Below are 26,056 nucleotides of genomic sequence, written 5' to 3'. Positions count from 1 at the left end.
TTGTTTTTTTAGGCAGAAAAAGATTGAATCACAAGAAAATTATTGTACATTGATTTTTTGCGTTTATTTCAATATAATTATGATTATCGGACACCTTAATTTTTGTCTCTTAATTTTCGGACACCTGTAATTTTTGAATATTTTTCGTATTTAAATTTTCGGATACGAAAAAAAACACAATTATTTTAAAGTGTTCGAAAACATAGAGTTATTACGGTAAGTTTGTACATGTTTCCCCCAGGGCTCTGCCTCTCACGCCTACCACCCTCAGGAAGACCTCTAAGGTCTCCAGTCCGGATGATGACACCCTCTTGTTGATGACTGCATCCCGGCGCCAGCTCCGTGTACCGCCCTTGGACCTTTCAAACCTGCGCGGCAGCCATGACAGCGTGTCCTTCGCGCCTTTCACTGCACGCATGCGTTCCACAGACACCGTGGTGACCACAGAGCGACTGCTCCCGACGCTCAAGGAAGAGAAGAGTTCAATGCTTCAGACTGGCATAGACACTGAACTGTAGTATGCCTAACAAACACCTATGCCTTAAGTGCTGTGGATATTTTCATTTAACAAAATGTTATTGGCATTTTATTTTGTTTAACATATTTTATATATATATTTATAAAAGTAGGAGCACGGTTTACAGCTCAGATGATGTTTGTTTTTTCTTAAAAAAAGAATATTGCAGTTTTATTTATTTATTTTTTTTAATGAAGAGATATTTTAAAGAAGAACAAAGCATTTATGGATTTAGTCTGTTTTAATACATCACATAAATAAGGATTGTCACAAAGTGTGTTGAGTTTCTTAATGAGAATGAATTTCTTGTAAACTTAAGCAATAGCCATGTATGCATCTCTGTTGTTTACTTGTTTCAGACCATCAGGAAAACATTCCACAATGATTCATTAAAAAATTTGTGTTTAACATTTTAAAAGTTGTTTTTATGCCTCCAGATCGAATGATCAGGGGGTATATTGTTTTTGGCCTGTCTGTCTGTCTGTCATTGTATGTGTGTGTCTGTCCCAAAACTTTAACCTTGCTCATAAAATGAAAACTCTTGGGTCTATGTTCTTTAAACTTCACATGTGCATGCATCTCATTGAGATCTACAATCAAATATGGTTTGAGGTCACTAGGTCAAAGGTCAAGGTCACTGTGACCTTTACATTCAAAATATAACCTTATTTCTAAAATAGCTGCCATGCGGCTTCAAAGCGCAGTAGGGGTCAATGTGTTTCACAAACACAGCTCTTGTTTATTTGAAAAATGCTTATTTTTAGTTCTCAATTTTTTTTCTTTATTAACAGCTTTTATGAAACATACAGACTGAAAAACAACATAAGGCATATTACAAAGTCATAACTGAAAAAAAATCTGAATAATTTAACACTGTTGAGAACTTCTATTACATCAAATAGCAAATGTAAGACTGATAATTTAATAATGCCAGACCCCTTGATTGCGTATTTCTTGACGGATATATATTTTAATTCACTTATTTTGTTCGATATCAATGTACTGGTGTTTATTACACCAGATTTCAATATAAATAACAAATCCAATCACACAATTCTGTGCAGGATGTGTTTTGCTTACACTTATTGAGTATGTTTAATAAATCATATTGTCTTAATATTTATTTTTATTCATAATTATGTGCCCTAAACATTAATTTACCAGTTTTATAAAAACAGGTCTCTTGTTTGACAAAATGTAATATTTTGTTCACATGTGAGGCATAGTTAACAAATGAGTGAGGTGTTTTAGGGTACACTATTGTTGGTAAAAGCCAGACTGGGGCTCGGGTGCTCTTCTGTATTAATTGTGGTGTAAATGTGAAAACCTTGTGGTGTAAATGTGAAACCCTTTTGCTGTAAATAGTGCTCACTCATACACATGTGAATATGCATCATAGTGCAACATGTCACATTTTTTACCTATTAATTCCTTGAAATTATATTGTTAATGTAATCATAATTTAGCATTTATCTATTGTGTTTCTTTATATAATACTGACAGTGTATTTCTTACACTGAAAGAGTGAGTATGATAAAGTCGCAGTAGTACAAGAAAGAAAGAATTAAAAATGATTCCCTATCATCTTACATACAACAGTGTTTGTTTTTAGAATCACCTTTGGTTATTTGTAAAATCATAATTTTAACATATTCAAATGCTATTAAAACTTTATCCATTTTTTCTTTGATCTCAATGAAATATATGTTACAGGTTTTCATTTCCTAACATCTGGTTCTCAAACAAATATAAGTACAGGTTTGTACAAAACTTTTATACGTTGTTGCACAGAAAGTACTAAGCACTATTAAAGGGACTTTTTGTACAGTTTTTCAAAAAATTGTCTTAGATTCAAAAAAGAAGTATTTTAAAAATCATTAAAATTTTGTTACGCTTTTCATTGTAATTTAGCAAAAACATGAATAACACAAATTAAAAATGTGAAAGCCTTTGTTGTGTGTTAGCGAATTTGTGAGTTAGCGAGGGTTTAATCCCCAGCGCATCCAAATAAAAAAAATTGCTTGTTGTCCCCTACCGGTTTCACCGGAGGGGACTTATGGTTTGCGCTCTGTCTGTCTGTCTGTCTGTCTGTCTGTCTGTCTGTCTTTCTGTCTGTCTGTCTGTCTGTCTGTCTGTCTGTCTGTCTGTCTGTCTTTCTGTCTGTCTGTCTGCAATACCTTTAAAAGTTCTTAATATTTTTTCATGAAACTTGAAACATGGATAGATGGCAATATAGACATTATGCACGTCATTTCATTGTGTTGCTACATCAAAAATTCTGGTTGCTATGGCAACAAATATAAAAAAATCTGGCAATGGTCGTATTTCTGACAATGGTGGAGCCGGTAGGGGACTATATTGCTTGGCAAAAGTCTTGTTATTATAATTATTTAAAACTATTCAAAAGATTACAGTTTCATAATTACATTAATTATGATTTTTTTGTCAAAATACGAAAATCTGTGAACAAAATCCTTGAATTTTGTTAATGTTCCTTTGGTGTAGGTGTAGTGACATTAATGTTTAGTTGTGTCTAGTAAAATATTTGAATTATGGTAAACATTTGTCATGTGTATATATATTGGTGTACATAATTATGGTCTTAAACTAACTGTGATATGATTGTTAACGTTTGTAAATAGGAATTAATAATTTCAAAGTTACTGTTTTTGCTTTATATTTCCAGCTTTTCAAACCAATAATTATTTGTCTCACAATATGAATTTAAATTAGTGGATTTTATTTCTTAAATCTCAAAACCTTTCAATTATGTGTATTGAGATTTGTATGGCCCTTTTTGAGAGTCTGGAGGGATGGAACTTCAAAATATATTGATCACCATCTTAACCTAATCACTTGGATATTAGGATGCAGTTTTTGTAAACCTATCAATAGTTTTGTGTTACAACAGCAGGATGGGGTTGCAGTTTTGTGTTACAACAGCAGGGTGGGGTTGCAGTTTTGTGTTACAACAGCAGGATGGGGTTGCATCCGTATCTTACTTACAATGTGTACTTTTTGATAATTTTATTAAGCAGAATTAGTTTTAATGATATTACAGATTGCTCTTACTTTTATTTATTTCTAAAAATCTGTATCTGTAAAATAATATATATATTTTTAAGTATAATTTATTTTACCTTTATGATTGTTTCTTTGGGAACATTTTTCTTTGTAACATTTTATTTGTGTTCAGGATGTTTGATTATCCGTCATTTATGCGTAAAACTAATCACTTTTTTATTTGATGTGCGTATGAATATAATTTCAGTATATTCCTGTAAAATCACAATGGCAAGTTAACTGAACAAAAGTGAACACATTTTAACATTTACTGTTTTATTACATGATTAAGTTACCAAATGGGATGGATTTTTTTTACACATTGTATGCATTAACTTTTGTTATTGGTTTAACCAAATATAGATTCTTTGAATTCCATGAACACATATGTTAGATTATAAATATTTTATGTTAGTGCATAAAAGATAATGCTATTTGTAATACATAGAAAACATCTCCACCGAGGACAAATAGAGAAATATTTTGATATTATGTTACCAATTCCACCTGCCAAAAACAGTTGTTGAAATTTGTAGATCCATGTATTAAGAAGCAGTATTACATTCCAAGGAAAAGCTAAATTATAGAAGATGATCATTCAAGTATGCTGCTGCATTGTCAATGTTATTTTTGCCTGGCAATTGTTTGGTTTGACTTAACTGTAGTTAGGCATCTTTTGCTGTTATCAAGGAATGCAAAAAGAGTAAAAGATAAAACTTAGCTGTTATCAGTAAATGAAGGCAGAACTTTAGATATAACTTTGCTGTTATAAGTGAATAAAGGCATATCTAAGATATAATTTGACTTTTATAAGTGAACAAAGGCATATCTAAAGATATTAATTGGCTGTTATCAGTGAATGAAGGCAGATCTAAATATATAACTTGGCTGTTATCCATGAGTGAAGGCAGATCTAAAGATATAACATTTAAGTTATGAGTGATAAAGTAAGAACTTAATAATAGCATGGCTGTTATCAGTAAATGAAGGAAGATCTAAAGATATAACATAAATGTTATTGGTGAATGAAGGCAGATCTAAAGATATAATGTAGATGTTATCAGTGAATGAAGAAAGATCTAAATATATAATTTGGCTGCTTTCAGTGAATGAAGGCAGATCTAAAGATATAGCTTGGCTGTTATCAGTGAATGAAGGTAGATCTAGATACAGCTTGGCTGTTATCAGTGAATGAAGGCAGATCTAAAGATACAGCTTGGCTGTTATCAGTGAATGAAGGCATATCTTAAGATACAGCTTGGCTGTTATCAGTGAATGAAGGCAGATCTAAAGATACAGCTCGGCTGTTATCAGTGAATGAAGAAAGATCTAAATATATAATATGGCTGCTTTCAGTGAATGAAGGCAGATCTAAAGATATCACTTAGATGCTATCAGTGAATGAAGGCATATCTTAAGATACAGCTTGGCTGTTATCAGTGAATGAAGGCAGATCTAAAGATACAGCTTGGCTGTTATCAGTGAATGAAGGCAGATCTAAAAATACAGCTTAGATGTTATCAGTGAATGAAGGCAGATCTAAAAATACCTCTTTACTGTTATCAGTGAATGAAGGCAGATCTAAAAAAACAGCTTGGCTGTTATCAGTGAATGAAGGCATATCTAAAGATTTAACTCGGCTGATATCAGTGAATGAAGGCAGATATAATGATAACTTTAATGTTATAAGTGAATGAAGGCAGATCTTAAGATGTAACTCAAATATTATAATTGAATGAAAGATAAAAATATATTACTTAAAATAGGAAATTTTCTTTATTATGAACCTATCAGTCTGTAAACATTTGAATTTATTATATCTGTGTTTTGTATACTTAATTTTCTGTTTTTAATAGATTTATTTTGTTTCTCAGCCCACAAAGGTAAAAGGAAATAAACTCGGAAAGCAATTTTTATTTTTTATTCATCACCAAATATGTAACAATCCGTAAACATGGAAGACTTGAACACATGGTAGAAAACATTAAAAGGGTGAGCATACCATTGTATGTGAATGCACTACAAACAATTCTGAACAATTGACTTGGCTAGACAAATAAATAGCACATGATTTCACGGTGCCTATACCACGTGACTTTTTAAGATCTGTTTTACGAGAATAAAGCGCGACACATTTAATATTTTTAATGATTTCCTTTTTAATATTTCACTATTTTTAATGGGATAAAGTGGAGAGCCCGCTCATTTGTGAGAGTTTTCTAACGGTATTATAATCTTATTAAACAAATAAGTATTTTTTCAGAAAAGTGCAACTGCACGTTTGTAATATGAAGTCCCTCACACTGATCCGACATTTTTCTAACCGTTCAAACGCGCGGTTGCACTTTACTGAAAAATACTTATTTGATTAAAAAGATCATGATACCTATAGAAAACTCTTAAGAATGAGCGGGCTCTCTACTTTATCCCATTAAATATGGTGAAATAATTAAAAAGAGATCCTTAAAAATGCTAACTTGGTCGAGCTTTATTCTCCCAACACAGATCCGAAAAAGTCACGTGGTATAGGCACCGTGGATTTGGTGTAAATCAGTAAGGAAAACTACATGTAAAAACAGAACAGTTTGATTTCAACCCAAAAACAAATTAAGTTACCAATAGTATATCAAAAGAAAAACAAACTCAGAAAACAAACCACTATCACTACAAAAACCACCGTATGCCTATAATTTGGGATAAAAAAACCTGCAACATGTTCAGAGTCGGGTATAGGAAAAAAAAAATATACAAATTATAAATAGTAATGCCACATGACACAAATCAGGAATGCTATTAACTTTGAAAAGTAGGAGTCAAATATAATTGTTCAGATGTTTAGAATTTTACAAATGAATCCACAAGTATAAATGAGTAAATTGTAATTTCTTTCCAGGACTGTGCCCTGGACTGTGCCCTGGACTGTGCCCTATTTTGGTATCTGACATAAAAGTATTTTGATAAAAATAACCAGAGCTTTGTCACAGACAAAACAGCATTCCTGTAGCGGGTTTATGTTGTTGAAATAAATACCGGGTCTCAATAGGTTTCATTAACTATGCTTAAGGACATTTTAGTTAAGGCAGGATCCAGATTTTTGTTACATACTGTAAACAGATAGAAATTCGTTGGTATGAAATTTCGTGGTTTAATAGAAAACAACTAATTTGTTGTCACGTAATTTCGTGGATTTCAAATTTTTGGGGAAGACTGACCGTCATAATAATTAATCTTTAATTAAAACAACCAGAGTAATAACAAAGCATAATCTGCTAATCTGTGTTGACAGCAAGACTTGAGGTTAATGTGCACTGAAGCATGAAAGTGTTGCCGATCATTGTCACTAAGAACTATAAAGCGGCGCAAATGTGGGTTCTGGCTTGCTCATTGCCATCAATGTTGTTTTGACAATATTTGCAATTCTCAGCGCAATCGGTTTTCTAGTACATGTTGTGTAGTAACAATTGAGTAATAAGGTCCCCAAAATACACATGTGATAACCGTTACGTCTCTTTACTTTAATTGGCACCAATTGACATATGTGATAAATCTGCAAACTGTTCAACAAAATCCACGAAATTTAATGGGTTTACAGTATACAAGAAGTCTCTTGTTAGTGAAAATCCAGTTAAGGCTGAACGTGTGCTCCTTGATTGACCTGTGTAGAATGAGGCTCCATTCAGCATCTGTTCACACAAGACCTCTAACACCTCAAAAAGCACTATTTCTCATCTGCTCCCCTGCAGCTGCCGACTCCCTGCTCGAGTCCTTTTGCGTTGGCTCCCTGCTCGAGTCTCTTTGCGTTGGCTCCCTGCTCGAGTCCTTTTGCGTTGGCTGCCTGCTCGAGTCCCTTTGCGTTGGCTCCCTGCTCGAGTCCCTTTGCCTTGGCTCCCTGCTCGAGTCCCCTTGCGTCAGTGGAAAGGCACCCTGGACATTAGAAGCTAGAGCCTCAACATCAAGAAATACATTGTGGTACACTTCGTCAGGCAGCGTCTCTGGCTGGTTGTAGTACTCCTGCATGTCTTCTGCTTCCTCGGAAATCGTCTCAGAAGGTTCGTCCACCTCGATCACAGTGACCGACATACCTGTCACGTCTATACTCGCCTCGTAATCACACACTCCTTGTGAAACCTAAAACATTAACTTCTGGCTATCATTTAAGGGGAATAAGGAACATTAAATTAATTTAACCTACATGCATTACCAATGATAAGACAAAGTTAGAAACACAAATACAATTTTTTCCACCTCCTGACTGTTTTGTTTTGCAATACACTGAAAATGGACCATTCAACAATAAAAATTACCTCAGCTTAAGCCTTAACTATAGTAATGACTGGATCTTGTCTTATTCTATAAAAAATATCATTTCATTTTGCAACTAAACACAATAGATATTTGGCCAAAATATATATTATGCATGCATGTAGTATGTCTTAGTATTCTGTAAATGATTAAACTGATGAGAAAGGCATAAATGATAATTAAGAAACAAATTGAGCCCCGCTTTGGGAAAATGGGACTAAATGCATGTACAAAGAGTTGTGCCAGATTAGCCTGAGTAGTCTGCACAGGCTAATCCGGGACGACACTTTCCACATAAACGGGATATTTTGCTAAGAGACCTTCTTCAAATACAAAATACCAATAAAGCCGAAAGTGGAGTCCCTGATAAACCTGTGCAGACTGCACATGCTTATACGGGACGACACTATCCACATGCATTAAGCCCCCTTTTTCCAGAGCAAGGCTCAATTCTATTATAGCACCTCTGCAGAGTTGAACATGTTCTTGATGTTCTTCTGTGCCTCATGGTCACTGGCCAGCACATACATGAATCCCCCACCCCTGCGCCTGCCATGCACATGCCCAGGGCGTAAGGTCGCATGGAGGTAATCAGGCGGGCAACAAACTCGGCTCACACCCGGCAGCCATCGTCTTCTTGAGCACCCAATACTCATCCATAAACTGACCAACAGACTCAAGGTTACCTGGGATAGCAACAGAATACATTTGAGCCTGTCTCTGGGTAAATCAGGCTTAAGGCATTATGCATAAAGTATAGTCCCAGATCAGCCTGTTCAGTCCATCCAAGCTGATCTGGGACCATTATTTCCGCATAGACTAGATTTTTGTTTACAAAAGACTTCCTTCCGATAAATTCCAGTTTTTAAGTAACAGTGACCTTGACCTTGACCTGACTGGCCCCAATGCAGTCACAGGCTTAGGCTACATACCAAACTTCAGCACAATTTCTAAAAGCAAGGCCAAGTTATTCAGCAAAAACCTGTTTCTATTTTTAGAAACAATGCCATTGACCTGACTGGCCTAAAATGCGATGCCACCCTCGTTCATCATGTAAGCCACTACACAAAATGTCATCTCCACCCTAACTGTGCAATGCCAGCCTCGTTCATCATGTCAGCCACTACACAAAATGTCATCTCCAATGCCACCCTCGTTCATCATGTAAGCCACTACACAAAATGCAATGCCACCCTCGTTCATCATGTAAGCCACTGCACAAAATGTCATCTCCACCCTTACTGTGCAATGCCACCCTCGTTCATCATGTAAGCCACTACACAAAATGTCATCTCCACCCTTACTGAAGCTATGCCAGCCTCGTTCATCATGTAAGCCACTACACAAAATGTCATCTCCACCCTTACTGTGCAATGCCAACCTAGTTCATCATGTCAGCCACTACACAAAATGTCATCTCCAATGCCACCCTCGTTCATCATGTAAGCCACTACACAAAATGCAATGCCACCCTCGTTCATCATGTTAGCCACTACACAAAATGTCATCTCCACCCTTACTGAAGCTAGCAATGCCATACTCGTTCATCATGTAAGCCACTACACAAAATGTCATCTCCACCCTTACTGAAGCTACTTAAAAGAAACACCTTGCCTATTTTTAACAACAGTGACCTTGACCCAACTAGCCCCAAATGCATGTTCTCCATTTTCCCATGCAGGCTTGCTACATCCACAGGTTCATATAGTGTATTGAATACATTCTGATCTTATTTACTAGCAAAAACTAAGCTTAAACTGCATTGTTTTAGTACAAAAGGGGCATAATTCTGCTAAATTGCCTGTCATAGTTGTGGTCCTTAGTCAATCACAAATACAATTACCATGTAGACATACATTTATATATAAATGAATATCTGTATTTGATATACATATTGAGCTGTTGCAAGCAAACTTTATTCTAAATTGCGTAAGTACAAAAAGGATTACAATTCTTTCCTTAACCAGAGCATTAAGCAGACCCTGACAAATGGACGAAAGTTATACCTCGAACTAATCAATGAGTAGTTGAGCTTATAATGTACTACAACTGTTCTCTGTCATTTCTTTTTTTTGTATATACATATTGTATACTTAAAGGGCTATAAATGTTTCCTAACAAACACTGAAAGCTTTAGTTACCTTTTTTGATGAATTCTGCACACTGATTAGCCAGCTTCTTCTGTCTCCACTATCTGAGGATTCCTGGCGTACCAGTTACGTACAACATCCTGTATCTGAGGATTCCTGGCGTACCAGTTACGTACAACATCCTGTATCTGAGGATTCCTGGCGTACCAGTTACGTACAACATCCTGTATCTGAGGATTCCTGGCGTACCAGTTACGTACAACATCCTGTATCTGAGGATTCCTGGCGTACCAGTTACGTACAACATCTTGAAATAAAATGTTCATTGAGACACAGAAAGTTTATTATTAAATGTAGCAAACAATTTTTCAAAGTTTTAATGTATACAATAACATACTGAATTTCCTTTTTCAAAAACATTCAAACGTGAACAATATAATTGTAAATATGCATATATTATTATCATACGTGTTTGACAAAAACTGAAGCTCAAGCCAAACAATAAATTATTGACAACCACAAGCAATTCATTTATTGTCATTTATCATGTGGCTACTGGTGTTTCAACAAACAACACAAACACACACCACATACAAATTAGCTTCAGATTTTTTTAAACAAACATACGGGTAGTAACTAATTATCAAAACTTGTGCATGCATGTCTGAATGGTAACAAACTGAAGTAATATATCAAGGGCAACATTTATGTAAGAATCAAGTCACTACTTCTTGCAATAACAACTGAGCCTCCCTGTGCGAAAACGGGCTTTAATGAATGTACTTAAAGTGCTGTCTCAGATTAGACTGTGCAGTCTGCACATGCTTATCAGGGAGGACACTTTACCGTTAAACTTGTTTTTTGCTACGACACTCCACACTTGACTTGAGCCCTTTGCTACGACACTCACACTTGATTTGAGCCCTTTGCAACGACACTATACACTTGATTTGAGCCCTGTGTTTTGCTACGACACTCCACACTTGATTTGAGCCCTTTGCTATGACACTACACATTTAATTTGAGCCTGTTTTTTTGCTACGACACTCCACACTTGATTTGAGCCCTGTTTTTTTCTACGACACTCCACACTTGATTTGAGCCCTTTGCTACGACACTCGACACTTGATTTGAGCCCTGTTGTTTGCTACGACACTCCACACTTGATTTTAGCCCTGTTTTTTGCTACGACACTCCACACTTGATTTGAGCCCTGTTTTTTGCTACGACGCTCCACACTTGATTTGAGCCCTGTTTTTCCATACTTAGACTGGGTATGTGCAAACAGCATAAAACCTGAACAGCCTGAAAGTAACTCGTAGTCTGATAAGGTTTTATGCTGTTTTCTGCTGATCAGTATCTAAGAGTTGGAAATGAAGCCTTTAAAACTTGAATGTAGTAAAAAAGGTCTTTTATATAATTTACTAGTAACTTTCTGAGGGACTAAAAATGCGTCAAAAAAGTATTTAATTGGTAAAGGGTTAAGGAGACACATATTAGTGGATGCAATCTATTTGTCCTCTGAGAATACCTTACAGTTGTCAGGGAATTCCATTCATACACTTGTATAAATAGACATTCATTTTCAACATGACTAACAAACGACTAATGTGCACTTGATATTGCCATTGCAAACATAAATTAATTCTAAAACAATTTGGTAAACTAAAAACAATACCATTTCTTGCATACTTTTTGTGAGATGCAATACTATGAAAAATGCACATGAAGGAAACAACATTAACTTGATTCTCTGGTGCCTATACAGACTTCCTCATTAGCATTCTTGTGTTATTGAAAACAAATACCTACAAGATATATTTCAGCCTTGCTCTAAGAAACCCTGTGAGCACTGCACAGGCTAACCTGTGATGATACTTTACACACATGCACTGCACAGGCTAACCTGTGATGTCATATGAGCACTGCACAGGCTTACCTGTGATGATACTTTACAAACATGCATTAAGACTGATTTTCCAAGAATACTGCTATTGTTTGCTTTAACGTTTTGAACAGGTTTCAACCTGCTTGGGAACAGTAAAAGAACCAGCATATCAAACATGATTGGCAACAGGTCATCGGTTATACAATACCATTTTAAAAGGCTGGAACAGAAATCACAAGAGATGCATGTATATATGAAAAAGACATATATCTGACATTCACTAAAATATAAAATCCATAATAATATTCTGATAAAACATTGCTATGATTGCATCAACAACTTTTTGGAAAAAAAAAGTGTAAAATTCATCAGTTTTATGTAGGGATGCAAGAGTTTACAAAAATCAGTAACCGGTTAACCTTTTGCCGTAACCGGTTATTAACCGGTTAACCGAAAGGCGTTAGGTAGTTTCAATGTTAGAGTACATAAAAATGTCATACTGCTCGAACCGCTCTATAGAAACGAAAGTAATTTCTAATTTGAGATCGCTTGCGTCATTATTTTATTTTTGATTGGGCCGCTTATATTACGTTCGCGTCATATCGCTCACACAATTGCTAAGTCAATATTTCTGGCATTGTCGTGAACACATGCTTCAACACGTCCCTTCAGACCAAACTCATCCACACAGTCCTTAAGGCGAATAACAAGGTTTTCGCAGTTGTGTCTCTCTGGCATGGCGCGGATCATAAGTATGCGCGACTCCATTGACCAGTCTTCTTTGATGTAGTGTACGGTTACTGTGAGGTATACTTCTGTGGCATTGGATGTCCAGGAGTCAGTTGTGAGGGCGACTGACGTGCTTCCCTGAAGACTGGACAGCAGAGACTTCTTTGCGTCATCATACTGCTGGTCAATGCGCGCCCTGACGGTTGTTCTAGAAGGCACCTCGTACTGCGGATTCAGAAGTTGCATCAGATGACGAAAACTCTCGTGTTCCACGATTTTCATGGGCACGTATGCCTGGACCACGAAATTTGCAAGGGCCTGATTGATCGCCTCGCTCGAAGCAAGACGGGGGCCATACACCTGGTGTAACGTCTGTTGCTTTGCCACATCCGGACTGGCCTTGTTGTTATCAACGGACGGTTGCTTAAATTTTATATGATTTCGAAGATTTGAGGTGCCGCCATGCAGTTGAATTGTTGCAATGCATAACAGACAAGATGCAGTGCTCTTGTCTGCCGATTTTCTGAAGTGTTTCCATACCTCGGACGGTAATGGTGGCATCGTTGGTGACGTAAATTACAATAATGGTAATACTTTCTCAGAAACAAATACGACGTTAACTCGACAAGATTTTAACTACGAATGCATTCCTAATAAAATTGTTACTTATTAAACACGGTATTTTCGCGAGCAATCAGTGTTGGATATTGGTTAACAAAACATCAAAAAGCCGTGCATTGTCTAAACTGTTGTTTTTTTATCGCGAGTTCGTTAACGTGTCAATTACGTCCTCGCTAATAGCCCCCACTCCCCGCAGTTCGCTAGTTAAATTTTCGCCAGTCAAACAAAACAATGGTGCAAATTATCAAAACTAACGCCTATTTGTTATCATAAAGGTATTGATTTATTGCTTTATTGCTGTGTTTGTTGACACGTTATTTATTACAGTCGACTGTGCGGCATGTTGTTTTAACTAGTCGCCAGCGCAATTTGGCAGTATGTCACGCGAAAAAAGTAAAAATGTACAAGTTATTCGATGAAAAAAAAACACAATCAATTTTGTTCCCAGGTTAACCTTTTGCCGAAAATGTAACCGGTTAACTGGTCGTTCGGTAGGTTAACCGGTTAACCGGTTAACCTCTTGCATCCCTAGTTTTATGATTGTAAATGATATATGACTGATTTTAATACGGGCCAGTTAGCGTACCTTCATCGACACTTTCACCGGAAGCGATGGCACTGAGACGCCATAGTGAACTTTGCTCATGCGTGACCCATCCGTCCACACAAGTCTGCCAAGTTTCGTCGCTCTGGCACACCTACTCCGAGAGATACTCGCTCATTCAGACTCCTATTATGAGGTAACGGGGCCAATACGGGCCAGTTAGCGTAACTTCATCGACACTTTCACCGGAAGCGATGGCACTGAGACGCCATATTGAACTTTGCTCATGCGTGACCCATTGGGGCACACAAGTCTGCCAAGTTTCGTCGCTGTGCCACACCTACTTCGAGAGATAATCGCGCATTCAGGCTCCTATTATGGGGTAACGGGGCCAATACGGGCTAGTTAGCGTACCTTCATCGACACTTTCACCGGAAGCAATGGCACTGAGACGCCATATTGATCTTTGCTCATGCGTGACCCATCGGTCCACACAAGTCTGCCAAGTTTCGTCGCTGTGGCACACCTACTCCGAGAGATAATCGCGCATTTAGGCTCCTATTATGGGTTAACGGGGCCAATACGGGCCAGTTAGCGTACATTCATCGACACGGTAACCGGAAGCGATGGCACTGAGATGCCATATTGAACTTTGCTCATGCGTGACCCATCGGTCCACACAAGTCTGCCAAGTTTCGTCGCTGTGGCTCACCTACTCCGAGAGATAATCGCGCATTCAGGCTCCTATTATGGGGTAACGGGGCCAATACGGACCAGTTAGCGTACCTTCATCGACACTTTCACCGGAAGCGATGGCACTGAGACGCCATATTGAACTTTGCTCATGCGTGACCCATCGGTCCACACAAGTCTGCGAAGTTTCGTCGCTGTGGCACACCTACTCCGAGAGATAATCGCGCATTCAGGCTCCAATTATGGGATAACGGGGCCAATACGGGTCAGTTAGCGTTCCTTCATCGACACTTTCCCCGGAAGCGATGGCACTGAGAGGCCATATTGAACTTTGCTCATGCGTGACCCATCGGTCCACACAAGTTTGCCAAGTTTCGTCGCTGTGGCTCACCTACTCCGAGATATAATCGCGCATTCAGGCTCCTTTTATGGGGTAACGGGGCCAATACGGGTCAGTTAGCGTTCCTTCATCGACACTTTCCCCGGAAGCGATGGCACTGAGACGCCATATTGAACTTTGCTCATGCGTGACCCATCGGTCCACATAAGGCTGCCAACTTTCGTCGCTGTGGCACACCTACTCCGAGAGATAATCGAGCATTAAGGCTCCTATTAAGGGGTAACGAGGCAAATACGGGTCAGTTAGCGTACCTTCATCGACACTTTCACCGGAAGCGTAGGCACTGAGACGCCATATTAAACTTTTCTTATGCTTGACCCGTCAGTCCACACAAGTCTGCCAAGTTTCGTCGCTGTGGCACACCTACTCCGAGAGATAATCGCGCATTCAGGCTCCTATTATGGGGTAACGGGGCCAATACGGGCAAGTTAGCGTACCTTCATCGACATTTTCAGCGGAAGCGATGGCACTGAGACGCCATATTGAACTTTGCTCATGCGTGATCCATCGGTCCACACAAGTCTGCCAAGTTTCGTAGCTGTGGCACACCTACTCCGAGAGATAATCGCGCATTCAGGCTCCTATTATGGGGTAACGGGGCCAATACGGGCCAGTTAGCGTACCTTCATCGACACTTTCATCGGAAGCGATGGCACTGAGACGCCATATTGAACTTTGCTCATGCGTGACCCATCGGTCCACACAAGTCTGCCATGTTTCGTTGCTATGGCACACCTACTCCGAGAGATAATCGCGCATTCAGGCTCCTATTATGGGGTAACGGGGCCAATACGGGCCAGTTAGCGTACCTTCATCGACACTTTCACCGGGAGCGATGGCACTGAGACGCCATATTGAACTTTGCTCATGCGTGACCCATCGGTCCACACAAGTCTGCCAAGTTTCGTCGCTGTGGCTCACCTACTCCGAGAGATAATCGCGCATTCAGGCTCCTATTATGGGGTAACGGGGCCAATTCGGGCCAGTTAGCGTACCTTCATCGACACTTTCACCGGAAGCGATGGCACTGAGACGCCATATTGAACTTTGTTCATGCGTGACCCATCGGTCCACACAAGTCTGCGAAGTTTCGTCGCTGTGGCACACCTACTCCGAGAGATAATCGCGCATTCAGGCTCCTATTATGGGGTAACGGGGCCAATACAGGCCTGTTAGCGTACCTTCATCGACACTTTCACCAGAAGCGATGGCACAGAGACGCCATATTAAACTTTGCTCATGCGTGACCCATCGGTATACACAAGTCTGCCAAGTTTCGTCGCTGTGGCATACCTACTCGGAGAGATAATCGCGCATTCAGGCCTCTATTATGGAGTAACGGGGCCAATACGGGCCAGTTAGCGTACCTTCATCGACACTTTCACCGGAAGCGATGGCACTGAGACGCCATAGTGAACTTTGCTTATGCGTGACCCATCGGTCCACACAAGTCTGCCAAGTTTCGTCGCTGTGGCACACCTACTCCGAGAGATAATCGCGCATTCAGGCTACTATTATGGGGTAACGGGGCCAATACGGGCCAGTTAGCGTACCTTCATCGACACTTTCACCGGAAGCAATGGCACTGAGACGCCATATTGAACTTTGCTCATGCGTGACCCATCGATCCACACAAGTCTGCCAAGTTTCGTCACTGTGGCATACCTACTCCGATTGATAATCGCCCATTCAGGCTCCTATTATGGGGTAACGGGGCCAATACGGGCCAGTTAGCGTACCTTCATCGACACTTTCACCGGAAGCGATGGCACTGAGACGCCATAGTGAACTTTGCTTATGCGTGACCCATCGGTCCACACAAGTCTGCCAAGTTTCGTCGCTGTGGCACACCTACTCCGAGAGATAATCGCGCATTCAGGCTACTATTATGGGGTAACGGGGCCAATACGGGCCAGTTAGCGTACCTTCATCGACACTTTCACCGGAAGCAATGGCACTGAGACGCCATATTGAACTTTGCTCATGCGTGACCCATCGATCCACACAAGTCTGCCAAGTTTCGTCACTGTGGCATACCTACTCGGAGAGATAATCGCGCATTCAGGCCTCTATTATGGAGTAACGGGGCCAATACGGGCCAGTTAGCGTACCTTCATCGACACTTTCACCGGAAGCGATGGCACTGAGACGCCATATTGAACTTTGCTCATGCGTGACCCATCGGTCCACACACGTCTGCTTAGTTTCATCCCTGTGGCACACCTACTCCGAGATACAATCGCGCATTCAGGCTCCTATTATGGGGTAACGTGGCCAATACGGGCTAGTTAGCGTACCTTCATCGACACTTTCACCGGAAGCAATGGCACTGAGACGCCATATTGAACTTTGCTCATGCGTGACCCATCGGTCCACACAAGTCTGCCAAGTTTCGTCGCTGTGGCACACCTACTCCGAGAGATAATCGCGCATTTAGGCTCCTATTATGGGGTAACGGGGCCAATACGGGCCAGTTAGCGTACCTTCATCGACAAGGTAACCGGAAGCGATGGCACTGAGATGCCATATTGAACTTTGCTCATGCGTGACCCATCGGTCCACACAAGTCTGCCAAGTTTCGTCGCTGTGGCACACCTACTCCGAGAGAAAATCGCGCATTCAGGCTCCTATTATGGGGTAAAGGGGCCGATACGGGCCATTTAGCGTACCTTCATCGACACTTTCACCGGAAGGGATGGCACTGAGACGCCATATTGAACTTTTCGCATGCGTGACCCATCGGGGCACACAAGACTGCCAAGTTTCGTCGCTGTGGCACACCTACTCCGAGAGATAATCGCGCATTCAGGCTCCTATTATGGGGTAACGGGGCCAATACGGGCCAGTTAGCGTATCTTCATCGACACTTTCATCGGAAGCGATGGCACTGAGACGCCATATTGAACTTTGCGCATGAGTGACCGATTGGGCCACACAAGTCTGCCATGTTTCGTCGCTTTGACACACCTACTCCGAGAGATAATCGCGCATTCAGGCTCCTATTATGGGGTAACGGGGCCAATACGGGCCAGTTAGCGTACCTTCATCGACGCTTTCACCGGAAGCGATGGCACCGAGACGCCATATTGAACTTTGCGCATGCGTGACCTATCGGGCCACACAAGTCTGCCAAGTTTCGTCGCTGTGACACACCTACTCAGAGAAATAATCGCGCATTCAGGCTCCTATTATGGGGTAACGGGGCAAATACGGGCCAGTTAGCGTACCTTCATCGACACTTTCACCGGACGCGATGGCACTGAGACACCATATTGAACTTTGCGCATTTGTGACCGATTGGGCCACACAAGTCTGCCAAGTTTCGTCGCTGTTGCACACCTACTCCGAGAGATACTCGCGCATTCAGGCTCCTATTATGGGGTTACGGGGCCAACACTTTCACCGGAAGCGATGGCACTGAGACGCCATATTAAACTTTGCGCATGCGTGACCCATCGGGCCACACAAGTTCGCCAAGTTTCGTCGCTCTGGCACACCTACTCCGAGAGATAATCGCGCATTCAGGCTCCTATTATGGGATAACGGGGCCAATACGGGCCAGTTAGCGTACCTTCAACGACACTTTCACCGGAAGCGATGGCACTGAGACGCCATATTCAACTTTGCGCATGCGTGACCCATCGGGCCACATAAGTGTGCCAAGTTTCGTCGCTGTGGAACACCTACTCCGAGAGATAATCGCGCATTCATGCTCCTATTATGAGGAAACGGGGCCAATGCGGGCCAGTTAGCGTACCTCCATCGACACTTTCACCGGAAGCGATGGCACTGAGACGCCATATTGAACTTTGCTCATGCGTGACCTATTGGGTCACACAAGTCTGCCAAGTTTCGTCGCTCTGGCACACCTACTCAGAGGTGTGCAGGCGATGGCACTCCGACGCCATATTGAACTTTGCGCATGCGTGACCCATCGGGCCACTCAAGTCTGCCAAGTTTCGTCGCTGTGGCACACCTACTCCGAGAGATAATCGCGCATTCGGGCTCCTATTATGGGGTAACGGGGCCAATATTGCCAGTTATCTTACCTTCATCGACACTTTCACCGGAAGCGATGGCACTGAGACGCCATATTGAACTTTGCGCATGCGTGACCCATCGGTCCACACAAGTCTGCCAAGTTTCGTCGCTGTGGCACACCTACTCCGAGAGATAATCGCGCATTCAGGCTCCTATTATGGGGAAAAGGGGCCCATACGGGCCAGTTAGCGTACCTTCATCGACTTTTTCATCGGAAGCGATGGCACTGAGACGCCATATTGAGCTTTGCGCATGCGTGACACATCGGGCCACACAAGACTGCCAAGTTTCGTCACTGTGGCACACCTACTCCGAGAGATAATCGCGCATTCAGGCTCCTATTATGGGGTAACAGGGCCAATACGGGCCAGTTAGCGTACCTTCATCGACACTTTCATCGGAAGCGATGGCACTGAGACACCATATTGAACTTTGCGCATGTGTGACCGATTGGGCCCCACAAGTCTGCCAAGTTTCGTCGCTGTGGCACACCTACTCCGAGAGATACTCGCGCATTCAGGCTCCTATTATGGGGTAACGGGACCAATACAGGCCAGTTAGCGTACCTTCATCGACACTTTCACCGGAAGCGATGGCACTGAGACACCATATTGAATTTTGCGCATGCGTGACCCATCGGGCCACACAAGTCTGCCAAGTTTCGTCGCTGTGGCACACCTACTCCGAGAGATAATCGCGCATTCAGGCTCCTATTATGGGGTAAAGGGGCCGATACGGGCCAGTTAGCGAACCTTCATCGACACTTTCATCGGAAGGGATGGCACTGAGACGCCATATTGAACTTTGCGCATGCGTGACCCATCGGGCCACACAAGTCTGCCAAGTTTCGTCGCTGTGGCACACATACTCCGAGAGATAATCGCGCATTCAGGCTCCTATTATGGGGTAACGGGGCCAATACGGGCCAGTTAGCGTACCTTCATCGACACTTTCATCGGAAGCGATGGCACTGAAACGCCATATTGAACTTTGCGCATGTGTGACCGATTGGGCCACACAAGTCTGCCAAGTTTCGTCGCTGTGGAACACCTGCTCCGAGAGATACTCGCGCCTTCAGGCTCCTATTATGGGGTACCGGGGCCAATACGGGCCAGTTAGCGTACCTTCATCGACACTTTCACCGGAAGCTATGGCACTGAGAAACCATATTGAACTTTGCGCATGCATGACCCATCGGGCAACACAAGTCTGCCAAGTTTCGTCGCTGTGGCACACCTACTCCGAGAGATAATCGCGCATTCAGGCTCCTATTATACTGTAACGGGGCCAATACGGGCCAGTAAGCGTACCTCCATCGACACTTTCACCGGAAGCGATGGCACTGAGACGCCATATTGAACTTTGCGCATGCGTGACCCATCGGGCCACACAAGTCTGCCAAGTTTCGTCGCTGTGGCACACCTACTCCGAGAGATAATCGCGCATTCAGGCTCCTATTATGGGGTAACGGGGCCAATACGGGCCAGTTAGCGTACCTTCATCGACACTTCCATCGGAAGCGATGGCACTGAGACGCCATATTGAACTTTGCGCTTGTGTGATCGATTGGGCCACACAAGTCTGCCAAGTTTCGTCGCTGTGGCACACCTACTCAGAGAGGTACTCGCGCATTCAGGCTCCTATTATGGGGTATCGGGGTCAATACGGGCCAGTTAGCGTACCTTCATCGACACTTTCACCGGAAGCGAAGGCACTGAGACGCCATATTGAACTTTGCGCATGCGTGATCCATCGGGCCACACAAGTCTGCCAAGTTTCGTCGCTGTAACACACCTACTCCGAGAGATAATCGCGCATTCAGGCTCCTATAATGGGGTACGGGGCCAATACGGACCAGTTAGCGTCCCGTATTCTGTTCAGCAGTTATAGTCAGTTTTGTCAGGCCGGTGAAGGTAAATAACTTCCTAACCACTCTAAATATAACGCTTATTGCAAATAGAAATCTTAAGAAGATGGAGGCTCGTGCTGGAGAGGCCATCAAGAAAATCTCAACTGTGTCGTCTTACAAGGCTGCCATTGATGCCTATGAGAAAGAAATGTAGTAAGTGTTAAAACTGACTTCCAATACAATGTTATTGACTATTCTGGTGCCAAATTTTAGCATTTTTTCTCATCAATTGTCTTCTTATTTTCTATTCGAGATGAACATGAAACATATTAATAATAATTGTTTTATGAAAGGCACTGTGTTCATAGTTTGGTAAAATTACATTTTTTAAAAGATTTTTGGTAAGAAACCCTGGGCAGGCACATTAATAAAAATATGTAGTTGTCATTGCTATTATAAATATTAAAAGCTATTCCAAATATTACGATTGTTTAAAATAAATTCATTACTTTTAGTAATTTATCTTATGAAGGAGCAAAGGTATATTAACATTCTGAGCTATTCATATAAATGGTTAATTCTTTTCACACGCGATAATTTGATTTCAACGACTTGTCAATATGTAATGTGCTTGTTGTGCTGAAAATTGATTTTTATCATAACCAACGATCATATAAGGCGTCAGAATGAAACTTAAAGGTGAATTATAAAATTCATGAAATAAGAATTGTGTGAATTTTATTTTGTTTTTAAGTTCGAGGTACCGTAATCCCTGATATTACTCAGATTGCTGCTGTGCATTTCAAGACTGGTTTTAAGTTCTCGACATATGTGAAGACAACAGTGCCAATTTCTTCCCAAGCTCAAAAAGTGACTGGCATCTCTTTTTTTATCATGGCATAATGCGTGTAAATGGTGGAAGTGTTGATAGTGTATCCATTTAAACTTCTCTACTTGATTGTATGATGTGGCTTGGAAAGTTTCCTGGAGCCATTTTTGTTGCTCATAATTGGCGCAGGTTTGATTTTTCGGTTTTGGTTAGTGCATTGCTGAACACACACTGTTTTGAAACGATTTGCAATTGTGTACTCAGTTTTTTTTTTACTCTTTGCTGGTTTTCAAAAATTGTATCCTGGACAGTCAGTCTCACACAAACATGAAGATGTAGTGAACATGTTCTCCAGGAAACCTGCAACGCCAACAATGCCCCTGATGATAATGAAGCACTGATATCTTTGCTTAAAACATGTAAAATTACTGACAATATGGCCGACATCTTTACTGTGTCTGCGATCCATAATTCAGTTTTATTTCAGTCATGAAAAGCCTTAGAGGCAAAGAACATATGATTGTTAGACGTGCTGTTGCATAGAGGAACTCTAAAGCGAGCAACAGCTGAAAACATTGCAGGATATGGACTGGCCTTGTGTCATTTTAAAGCCATATTTTCTCGTTCCGGAGAGGATGACTTTAGGGATACCTTCATTGCTAAAAACAATGAGGGGCTACCAAAAGTCACAAACGCAAAAAAATATTTTATCTGATGTGGTCCCTACAATCGGTCAGTTTTTCAGTGACGATAAGTGACGGAACGAGATAATATGGCTTTCAAATGACACACGGCCAGTCAAATCACGCAATGGCTTTATACTGATACTAAATTATGAACCTCTAGTTGTCATTAATCTGGCTGTTTTTATTAAAATATAAGTTGTATATTATTGTGCTACATGTTAAAAGAAACAGTATAACTTAAACATCTTATTGCTACTTTATATTGGGAAAACTTTGACATTTTGTGGTGAACTGCGGCTGTATTCATATGTTGCCTTTTGACTTTAGATGACCTTAAGATTGTATTATGAATGTATTTTTATATCAATATTAATTCAAAGTTAGCTAGATTTCTTCATATGTCATGGTGTATAACTAGCTTTTAATAAGCAACTAGAAAACCCCCAAAAAGAAGTGATATACACATTTATACATTAAATTCATTGCGTGAAAATTAATGGGGGTAGGCATACTCAAAGTGTAATTTCTTGAGATAGAGACGGTAAAACTTCCTGGCATTCATTCAATGTGTAGATAATATGCTGTTTTAAATAAATATGTACAATATATGCATTTTATTACACTTAAAGTGACATAAAAAGTAATTAAAGTTTCTTGTCACTGAACCATGTGTTGTCGTTTTTGCCATTTTATCCGGATAAGTGCACATATTATTGGAGATCAAAGGCACAATTTGCTTTCACTTCTTTGTTCCACTATCATAGCAACCACCTAGTTACTAATAAAGGCGCTATAGAGCGCGAAGCGCGACACGTATTATTAATTGTAATAATGAGTCTTGATAAAGGAAGCAGCCGCTTATCAATGAGGATCACCATCACAGCACCCCAGTCTCATTACTATCAAGTCCTCATTCAGGGTGATTTTTTAAGAACCACATATAGAAGGCCGCAGGCCTGACCTGTATCGTGCTTGTGGTATTGACCCTTTGGTATGGACCTAAAATAACCCCGCTCACTATCCAGCGTTTAAACTTCCGGGTTTACATGTAAACCGACTATTAATAGCGTATTAATATGTTAGTTAGAAGGTGATTTTTCAAGCGGTTCCGTAGTGTAGTGATTACACGCTCGCTTCACATGTGAGAGGCTCAAGGTCCGAGACCCAGTAGAATCAAATTATTGTACTACGTTAACATTTCGTTTTGATGTAGACATTTTAGTTTAAATATGCTGTTTTATAGTAACCATTTTTTGTTTTTATTATGCCCATGAAATATATGTATGAGAGGGTGGGGTGGTTCGTAAACACATTTAAACTTTTAGAGTGTTTTCATATCAATGACTACTCAACCCCTATCGTAAATGAGCAACGTAAGAATAAGTTCAGAATCATCTCCCCTTGAAGTTGAGAAAAATATGAAATTACGCTTACAAGATGAAGCAGATTTCTAAAAACCTACACAGTTCTGTTCCATTAATGAAGACTGCACACGGATGCTAGTAAAAAAAGGAAACCAATGTAAACAAGAAATGTGTTTGTCAGAAACACTATGTCCACTTCTACGCCGCTTTGATTTTTTTTAACTTTGACCTTGAAAAATGACCTTGACCTTTCACCACTCAAAATGTGCGGCTCCACGAGATACACATGCATGCCAAATATCAAGTTGGTATCTTCAGTATTGCAAAAGTATTCATAAAATGAGCGATTTTGGCCACAAATATTTTACCTCTGACCTTGAAGGATGACCTTGACCGTTCTCACTCAAAATGTGCGGCTCCATGAGATAACCATGCATGCCAAATATCAAGTTGCTATCTCCAATATTGCAAAAGTATTCATAAAATGAGCGATTTTGGCCACATATGTTTGACCTCTGACCTTGAAGGAGGACCTTGACATTTCACCACTCAAAATGTGCAGCTCTATGAGATACACATGCATGCCAAATATCAAGTTGCTATCTTGAATATTGAAATACTGCAAAAGTGTACATTAAATGAGCGATTTTGACCCATATATTTGACCTTTGACCTTGAAAGATGACCTTGACCTTTCACCACTCAAAATGTGCAGGTCCATGAGATACACATGCATGCCAAATATCAATTTGCTATCTTCAATATTGCAAAAGTACTCATAAAATGAGCGATTTTGGCCACATATATTTGACCTCTGACATTGAAGGATGACCTTGACCTTAACCTCTCACTACTCAGAATGTGCAGCTCCATGAGATACACATGCATGCCAAATATTAAGTTGCTATATTGAATATTGAAATACTGCAAAAGTGTACATTAAATGAGCGATTTCGACCCATATATTTGACCTTTGACCTTGAAGGATGACCTAGACATTGACCTTTCACCACTCAAAATGTGCAGCTCCATGAGATACATATTCATGCCAAATATCAAGTTGCTATCCTCAATATAGCAAAAGTTATTGCAAATGTTAAAGTTGGCGCAAACCAACCAACAGACCAACAGACCAACAGACCTACCAACCAACCAACAGACAGGGCAAAAACAATATGTTCCCCAGTATATACTGGTGGACATAAAAAAGGAACTATAAAATATTTGGGGGTTACAACACAAAATCATAGATAATGGTTATTCGGGGGTTATAACACAACATTATTATGATTAGGATTATTATAGTCATTCTAGCTGTTTTGTCGGTTTCTCCGCATGACATTTTATACGTATATGGAGCGGACTACTTCTAAATTCCTCAAGCGAATGAAGTGAAACTTGAAACATGTCATCCCAGTGAGGTGTCGATTTGCAAGATACAATGTCCACGTGCGCAGCTTTCAGTTATTTCTTAATTGTTTTCTCTTACAATTAGCTATGTATGTGACTGCTATTCCTGAGACGAAGCAGTTCGGAAGATGCATATAAAGTTATGCCAGATATACCGAAACATAAGTGTTAAGCTAAATATTTATTCAAACAAGGCAAAGATATAATTACAAAGTAGCACACATAAAAGTTAATGTATAAAATAATTATAAATCAGTATAAATAACGCACTATGGTCTTGACAATCATCATTTGTTAAGATGGTATAAAACATCAAAAAGTATCAATTTACCCGTTTGTTGTCAAACCCGGGATGAGTATCTTAAAACTTATCTATGTGCGTGAAGATTGGTAAATACGATTACAAAACTACGATTTAAGTTAGAATTTTTTTTGGGTAAATATCGAGAGAGTGTTAATCTTTTGAACATCACAAATGAGTTAGTGGCTAATGTGAGGCTATACATCATTCATTTAAAAAGCATTTAAGCTTTTGTACAAAGTATAATTTGAAAAGAATTACGGATATACGCTTGAACCATAGCCTACTGCTGGCAACTACTGTCAATGTCACGCTTGAACCATAGCCTACTGCTGGCAACTACTGTCAATGTCACGCTTGAACCATAGCCTACTGCTGGCAACTACTGTCAATGTCACGCTTGAACCATAGCCTACTGCTAGCAACTACTGTCAATGTCACGCTTGAACCATAGCCTACTGCTGGCAACTACTGTCAAAATGTCTCGCTATAAATCAAAGAAAGCTCATTTTCTTGGATACATTTTTACATATTTTGGTGAATGAATATAAATTACTGCATCAAGAATATTTTAAGGTTCAAATGTTTCAAATGCATCTTACAATAGATGAAAATAACTCTCATCAGTCTGAAATTCACAATTTTGACGCCATTGTCGCTTTGTCACATGGCGAGTTTTCATTTGGATACTTTCGGATCGACCTTGACATTTTTTTGCTGAAATTGTAA

General features: G+C 40.4%; 1 long non-coding RNA gene across 1 annotated transcript in view; it reads right to left on the bottom strand.

The window, feature by feature from the left end:
* LOC127840138 (uncharacterized) overlaps positions 1 to 24,322 on the bottom strand; it is a 183,058-nt gene extending 158,736 nt beyond the window's left edge. Inside the window, exon 1 of the long non-coding RNA XR_008030432.1 lies at positions 24,290 to 24,322. This is a non-coding gene — a long non-coding RNA (uncharacterized LOC127840138). The remainder of the gene's footprint in view (positions 1 to 24,289) is intronic.
* Between the last annotated feature and the right edge of the window lie 1,734 nt (positions 24,323 to 26,056).

Source organism: Dreissena polymorpha, chromosome 7, assembly GCF_020536995.1.
Source record: "Dreissena polymorpha isolate Duluth1 chromosome 7, UMN_Dpol_1.0, whole genome shotgun sequence".
Classification (NCBI taxonomy): domain Eukaryota; kingdom Metazoa; phylum Mollusca; class Bivalvia; order Myida; family Dreissenidae; genus Dreissena; species Dreissena polymorpha.
The sequence above is the reverse complement of the archived record's forward strand: the minus strand, read 5'-3'. Positions and strand labels throughout refer to the sequence as shown.